The sequence below is a fragment of the Mus caroli genome, chromosome 9 (assembly GCF_900094665.2).
Source record: "Mus caroli chromosome 9, CAROLI_EIJ_v1.1, whole genome shotgun sequence".
Lineage (NCBI taxonomy): Eukaryota > Metazoa > Chordata > Mammalia > Rodentia > Muridae > Mus > Mus caroli.
Genome location: NC_034578.1, coordinates 46,194,318 through 46,200,846, shown reverse-complemented (window position 1 = coordinate 46,200,846; position 6,529 = coordinate 46,194,318).

Genomic DNA, 6,529 nt, shown 5'->3' with positions numbered 1-6,529 from the left:
TAAAGTCAGCCATTTAAGTATTTGATGGTATCATTCTACAATAGCTTAATCTTGTGGATTATAAGGGATTTCTGTAACATGACTAATATGTCCATAATTGCAAAAGTCCTTTAAGTTCTTGTGCTAATATAATCAGGACCATTATCAGTTTTTTGTTGTAGTGGAAGTCCTAGAAAGAAAATGCATGAAGAGCTATTTGACAAAGTCAAGTTCCACAGTTGACCCAATGATACTTTCCAAGAGGCCCCCAGGGCCCCATGCCATGCCTGGGACCACACTCTACAGCTGACTAGCTAAGGAGAGACACTGTGCACACACATAGTGAACTCCAAGCACAGGTCTCTGGGTAACTGACAGCAGAGAAGGCCTCAGACATAGACACCCTAGTTCCAGGTGTCAAGCAGATGTGGGAACCATCCACTACTAATTATGCACTAGGAGGTTGGGAGGCTGTATAAAATGTGTCTGCAGTAACTGATAGGCTCCTGTGAGCATCCTCTAACTTTCTTCCCTGAAAGAATCTGATCATTTATGTCAGACCAAGTACAAAAACAGAACTAAAAAATCAAACAAAGCCTACTTAGTGAACAATAGTCATTAATTTCTAAAGATTTAAACCTAAGGCTATTTTCATAAGATTTGGGATCTTCAGAATTCAGAGTAATTTTAATACAAGGAGACTTTCCTAGTAGGTAAAAGAATACACAGAACTACCTGAGAAATGCTCACAGAAAATTCTGAGGGGGAAAATCTAACTTTAATTTTTGCAAATCCTACTTTTAATGATGGTTCTTAAATGCTTTAACCTCCCTTGTAGCCCACCACCCACCAGAGATAGTGGAAAAGAAAGGATACAGGATTAAAAAGATTCTTCGGAGCATCTTCCTTCTGTGTTGTCTGGAAATCGGCAGTTCAGTTCATAGGTTAGCAGAAAGCAACAGCTCAATCCACTAGCAAACACTTAATGGATACACCAGCAGTCCAGTTTGGTAGAATAGGGTTATCAACAGTGATGACATGACTTAGCAGAGACAGACAGGCCTCAGCCTCAGCTTGAGTCAGCAGGAGGGACCAACAGGAACACCAGGAGAAGTTCTCATCGGTGCTTCTCTCAGGGAAGCGAAGATCAGTAAAGACATGACCCACAAAATTGCACAGCTAGCTGCAACACAAGCCAAGCTCTCTCTCTCTCTCTGTCACTCTGCTAAGTCCTATTTATACCCTCCAAACATCACGTGTCCTCCACATGCCTTGCCCCAGCACAGATCTTGCCCCAGCACATGCATCCATCAGTATGAGTCTTCAGAGTCCCGACAAATGAAGCTCAACTATGCAATGGAAGGCGCACCAATACATGCATGTTGTTAGCAAAGAATCCTTCATCACTCGCCTTTTCACATCCTTGCTTTAGCAGAACATTCTCTCTCTTGTGTCTGCTTCAATGAAATGTTCCTTCACGAGTCTGCTTTAGTCTTTCACCCATGTCCACTTCAGAAAAAACGCTCCTTCACATGTATGCCCCAGCAAAACACCATCCAACACAACTGACTCTCGAAAGAACCCTTAAGTTTCCACTTTGGGAAAATTTCAGGGAAACAATTGGGGTTTCCCATGCAAGCATGAAATTACACATCTAGCTGATAGTGTAAATGAAACACAAGCAGGAATGATACCAAAACAGAGCCGTTCCATGCAAGAACTTGCTGGAGGGCGCTGCTTCTCACTACAGTTTATACACAGTCTGGTTGTCTGGTTGCAGCTAAAATAATTTTAGGTGAAAACTTCAAAATAATCTAACTGCTACCAGTTGTTCTTTTGGTTTAACCCCTTCTAGCCTCCATGGGAATTTGAGAAGCACACTATTATATGGCATTCCTTGCTCATTGCATTATCCATAAGAAATATTCCAAAAACCAATCCTAAATCTGAAAGGGAACTAATATCCAATATTTATAAAGAACTCAAGAAGCTGGACTCCAGAAAATCAAATAACCCCATTAAAAAATGGGTACAGAGCTAAACAAAGAATTCTCAGCTGAGGAATACTGAATGGATGAGAAGCACCTGAAAAAATGTTCAACATCCTTAATCATCAGGGAAATGCAAATCAAAACCACTCTGAGATTCCAACTCACACCAGTCAGAATGACTAAGATCAAAAATTCAGGTGACAGCAGATGCTGGCGAGGATGTGGAGAAAGGTGAACACTCCTCCATTGCTGGTGGGATTGCAAGCTGGTACAATCACTCTGGAAATCAATTTGGTAGTTCCTCAGAAAATTGGACATGGTATTACCAGAAGATCCAGCAATACCTCTTCTGGGCATATACCCAGAAGATGTTCCAACTTGTAATAAGGACACATACTCCACTATGTTCATAGCAGCCTTACTTATAATAGTCAGAAGCTGGAAAAAAACCCAGATGCCCCTAAACAGAGGAATGGATACAGAAAATATGGTACGTTTACACAATGAAGTAGTACTCAGCTATTAAACACAATGAATTTATGAAATTCTTGGGCAAACGGATGTATCTGGAGGATATCATCCTGAGTGAGGTAATCCAATCACAAAAGAACACACAAGATATGAACTCACTGATAAGTGGATATTAGCTCAGAAATTTAGAATACCCAAGATACAATTTGCAAAACACATGAAACTCAAGAAGAAGGAAGACCAAAGTGTGGATACTTTGTTCCTTCTTAAAATGGAAAACAAAATACCCATGGAAGGAGTTACAGAGACAAAGTTTGAAGCAGAGCCTGAAGGAATGACCAACCAGAGACTGCCCCATTTGGGGATCCACCCCATAAACAACCACCAAACCCAGACACTAGGCAAATGCCAACAAGAGCCTGCTGACAGAAACCTGATATAGCTGTCTCCTGTGAGGCTTTGCCAGTGCCTGGCAAATACAGAAGTGGATGCTCACAGTCATCCATTGGACAGAGCACAAGGAGCTAGAGAAATCCCCAGGGAGCTGAAGGGGACTGAAGCCCCATAGAAGGAACATCAATATGAATTAACCAGTACCTTCAGAGCTCCTTGGAACTATAACACCAATCAAAGAAAACACATGGTGGAACTTGTTGCTCTAGCTGTATTTGTAGCAGAGGATGGCCTAGTCGGTCATCAATGGGAGGGGAGGCCCTTGGTCCTGTGAAGGCTCTATGCTCCAATATAGGGGAATGCTAGGACCAGGAATGGGAGTGGGTGGGTTTGGGAGCAAGGGGAGGTGGAAGGGGATAGTGGATTTTCAGAGGGGAAGCTAGGAAAGGGGATAACATTTGAAATGTAAATAAAGAAAATATCTAATAAAAAAACTGAAACCTGAAAAAAAAAGAAATATTCCAAGACTTTTTATTTAAATTCATCCCTTTTTCCTTTTAAAATCCATCTTGCACCTGCTCACACTGTTATTTTTAATTTTTGTTATATTGACCAAAACAAAATTTTTTTAAAAATCAAGTTTTCGTAATCATAAATACAAGGAAATCTGGGTGGTGTTTGGACTCTCGGTTCATGAAGGGCCGAAAGTGGGAAAGTCTCTACTTCCAATATAAAGGACAAGATGAAATTCCTTATTTTGCTAATGCACTCAGCTAATACTGCAAGCATACCATTGAATGGATTCCTAATTTGACCAACCTTCAGCAGAGAAAGCAACTACAGTCTCAGTAGCAGACGACTCACTGCACCCACCCTCTGGAGCAGTCTCTTCCCAGCGACAGCCATGGCTGTCCTTGGCTTCCCTCCTAGGCAGGTTCTTTCTGCTTCTGTTCTTGAGACAGAGGTACCAGCTGTTTGGTATTGCTGTCATGTTTCCACAGGATTGCATTCCCTTTTCTATCCACTTTCTATTTTCAAAGCAAGGCAGCTCAGCTGAAGGAGCCTACTAACTCTTTCTCTCATTTCTGTCTCCATGTCTGCCCACCCCAACTTTCCATTTACTAAATTCCACACTCGAGGATCTCACCCCAAATGTTGCCATCTTTCCATTACATCCTCTCCATGTTCACAACCCTTCTGCAACATTCTTTTTCTCTTAGGTGAGGCCAGTTCCCATTCTCTGTCCATCCTTCATGTGCTAGTTTTTACGTGTGGTCAGTATGTTGGTCCTCAGAGCTTCATGATACCCACTGAGAATGTATAAACCAGGACTCTAAAGCTCCACCATGACTGGAAGACTGGTTCCTCCTCAGTCCATCCAATAAACTGCCATCCAAATTTAAACAAATAACAGTCTACTGTTTGAAGAGCCATTTCTGCCTCTAATTTTTTTTTCATTTTCCTGAAGGCCAGGGGTCTTGACCACTCAGGCTATCCCAAGTCCTTTACATCAGGATGTAAAGGAATTGAGAAAAGGCCAAGTATAATAATGAAATACCCTTGAGGAATCATAGTAGGAGCAAGTGACCCCTGGCTGAAAGGGGTCTCCATTATGTGCATAGTAACATTTATGTGCCTGAGACCAAGTAGCATTGATATTTATTTTTTTAATTACCAAAAACTAGCGGAATTCCAAAGACTAATTGAAGGATCTCCATCTCTTAGGTGCAATTGTCTCTGTACCAGAAGTTGGACCTATTTTAGGTTTTTCCCCATGAAAGGACCATGAATTGAAGTCAGATCATGTGGGAGGGAAAAATCATAAAGTGCGCCGAGCTCAGTTATCATGGGTGAGGTGGAGCAGCCTTGAAGTTCACTCTGCCCACTCTGCCAAGACCTGCCAAAGTGTGAAATTTTATGAGCCTCCTGAGAGGGTTCAAGCAATACATTACTGTAGTCCGGCTTAGCAAATAATCGATGGGGATCTTATCCTTTTTTTCCATGGGCTCTTTTTACATTAGCTCCTATGTGTTTTCAATAATCAGCATCTACAGTTTCTTGTTCAGGAAAACAAGATTCAAGTTTACAGTCACTTATACAAAGTTACAGAGCTGCCACTCTGAATGTTTTGCTCCTCCAGATCTTAACAAATACCTCAATGGTTGTATAAAATGTTTTGCCTCAGTGGGCTGAGGATAGCCTGTGCAATTTCACTCTCTCATCAAATTCCTACCCTCTACTTCCTTACTTCTTTTCTCTTTCTTTTTTCCATTTTTTGGGGGGGTGTTTTGGTTTGTTTTGTTTTGGTTGGTTGGTTTGCTTTGTTTGGGGGTTTTCCAGACCTGGTTTCTCTATGTAGCCCTGACTGTCTTGGAGCTAGCTCTGTAGACCAGGCTGATTTTGAACTCAGAGATCTGCCTGCTTCTACCTCCAGAGTGCTGGGATTAAGGGCAAACAACCCCCCCCCCCCACCTAACCCTACCCTTTGCTTCTATTGAAAGAAACATTTTCTCACCTTTTCTGAAGGCTGAGACCCACGCATTGGATACCAGTTGTGGAGGTCTCTGCAAACACTGTGATCAGCAGAATCTCATCCACAGGAGTCAAGAAGGTGGTTCAGTTCAACATGACTCGGTAGCAGGTGTTGTATCAGACTTCACATCTGACCACTCTGAGAAGATTACTTGGGGTGTCTTTAAATACAATTTGGTGAAAATGTTCCTGGTGATAATTAAGTCAGTCTTGTGTGCACAGCAAAGTTTAAGACATGACTACACCAAAACTAAAGTACATGTGACATCTTCCATAAAGATGGTCTCTATAGAATGACTGAGAAAAAAACAAGCTCATGCTAATGGATCTGGGGGAGGATCTGGGTGGTATCTGCCATACAGATGATGCAAAGGTCACCAAGTTATTAATCAGGTCTGCTCCAACACTTCTGGGAGGAAAATAGGTCATATGCCTCTCCCTTTGAAGAGACAACCTGATGTGTTTAATATTCCTTTTTCCCCTAGTGCTTATTTGTGATCGCAAGAACCTCCACCCTCCCACAAAGCCATTATCCATCTTTTTTTAACAAGGTTTCACTGTGCAGATCTGGATATTTTGTAACTCACTATATACCCCATGTGTATAAAGTGAAGTTAAGGCTAGCTTTAAATTCACAGATATCTGCCTGCTGCTGTCTTCTATGAGCTAGGATTAAAAGTGTGTGTCACCACGCCTGATCTCTCTCTTTGTATGTCGCCACAATTGCAAATATGCATATTCTGTGCCAGTGGTCACTACAGTTGTCAATATACTTAAAAAGCAAATCAAATAACCTTGCTAAGTAGATGCAAAGAAGTTGTACTATGTCCAGAGTAGTACAAAGCCCTGACATTCACCACTCTGCTTCCTAGAGCTTAAGTTTTCCACTACCCTTCGAATCCATGCTTCCATGACCTTCCAGTAGCCTCATGATGTCAACAATGAACTTGGGAGGATGCCATGCACATTATAAAAGGTCTTCCCTTCTAGAAGGTAAGACCAGGCAAGAACAGGACAATTTTCACAATGGCTTGCAAATAAAAGGCTCCGTTAACTATTTGGGTTCTGAATGGAGTTGTGCAGCTCAGAGACAGCCCTCTGCTGCGAAGAAAAGTTCCATCCCAGCTTGATTTATTGAGAATGAACAGATAAGGAACAAGGGT